This window comes from Monopterus albus, unplaced genomic scaffold (genome assembly GCF_001952655.1).
Source record: "Monopterus albus unplaced genomic scaffold, M_albus_1.0 scaffold31.1, whole genome shotgun sequence".
NCBI lineage: Eukaryota > Metazoa > Chordata > Actinopteri > Synbranchiformes > Synbranchidae > Monopterus > Monopterus albus.
In genome coordinates, this window is record NW_018127911.1 from 5,456,771 (window position 1) to 5,458,414 (window position 1,644).

General features: G+C 39.1%; 1 protein-coding gene across 3 annotated transcripts in view; it reads left to right on the forward strand.

Moving 5' to 3' along the window:
* The window catches only part of adcy2a (adenylate cyclase 2a), a 56,338-nt gene that overhangs the window by 44,392 nt on the left and 10,302 nt on the right, over positions 1-1,644 (forward strand). The window lies entirely within an intron of this gene.

The window sequence follows — 1,644 nt, forward strand, 5'->3', positions numbered from 1 at the left end:
GAAGGAGTGGCTTTACAACAACTCTGTGACTGTTCTTGAATGGCCCAGCCAGAGCCCTGACTTAAACCCCATTGAGCATCTCTGGAGAGACCTGAAAATGGCTGTCCACCAACGTTTACCATCCAACCTGACAGAACTGGAGAGGATCTGCAAGGAGGAATGGCAGAGGATCCCCAAATGCAGGTGTGAAAAACTTGTTGCATCATTCCCAAAAAGACTCATGGCTGTATTAGCTCAAAAGGGTGCTTCTACTAAATATTGAGCAAAGGGTCTGAATACTTATGACGTGATATTTCAGTTTTTCTTTTTTAATAAATCTGCAAAAAATGTCAAACATTCTGTGTTTTTCTGTCAATATGGGGTGCTGTGTGTACATTAATGAGGGAAAAAAATGAACTTAAATGATTTTAGCATATGGCTGCAATATAACAGAGTGAAAAATTTAAGGGGGTATGAATACTTTCCGTACCCACTGTAATCCAATATAAATTTGCTTATACCTAGTACATTCAAATTCTCCCATTCAAATGAATGGGAAAGTCTTGGAAAAACCTTGACCTCTTTGAACATTGTTTCCGGCATATTTTAGGCTAGAAACGCCATTTCAACTGTATTCAACTCGTGACAAATTTATCTACTGATGGTGCAAGAATCTTCTATGGTTTTTGTATACTCGCCATTTATATTTTGTGTACTTCTCCATTCAGTTTGAATGGCTCCATTGACTTGAATAGGCACACTCTGCATCACGTGACCCCCCCGTTCTAGCTTGCCTGTCTGTTTTTCCAACTACTCCTTGTTTTTCTGCTTCTATTATGCTATCCTTAAATTTTATACACATATAATAGATGAAAATCATAGAGAAAATTGTCAACAATCTATCTATACCATTGTTATTGTGATGGGATGAACGGTATTTGTGTAATTTTGCAGATTCCAGAGAGAGTGCCGTCTCACTGTTCCCTCACTGTGGGTGCGCTCACAGCAGAGAACTCAGTCTGCTGACTATTTTTTACAAGTTAATCCTTTTATTGAAATACAATGGACTTTTCTGAACAAGTCTGGCAAAAGGATTATATCAGAACCGAACTGTTGCGAGGTTGCTCACTGCTGCTCACAGTGAAGAGATTTTTTCGAAAGGACTTTGTTGAGCAGGACTTTTTGAATACGATGACAACACGGCTGTTCTTCCAAACACAGAGAACTTGCTCTGCTAGACAGCAGCTTAATGTCTTTTTTCCAAACACGTTGGACTTTCAAAGAACTTGCTCTGCTAGACAGGAGCTTAATGCCTTTTTTTCCCAAACACGTTGGACTTTCAGAGAACTTGCTCTGCTATACAGCAGCTTAATGCCTTTTTTTCCAAACACATTGGAATTTTGTAATCAAGCGTGAACGAAGAAGGATTATATCAGGTGGGGGGCGAGTGGGGAATTGTATATATACACAGTATTGTTCAAAATAATAGCAGTACAATTTTACTAACCAGAATAATCCAGGTTTTTAGTGTATTTTTTATTGCTACATGGCAAACAAGTTACCAGTAGGTGCAGTAGATTCTCAGAAAGCAAACAAGACCCAGCATTCATGATATGCACGCTCTTAAGGCTGTGCAATTGGGCAATTAGTTGAAAGGGGTGTGTT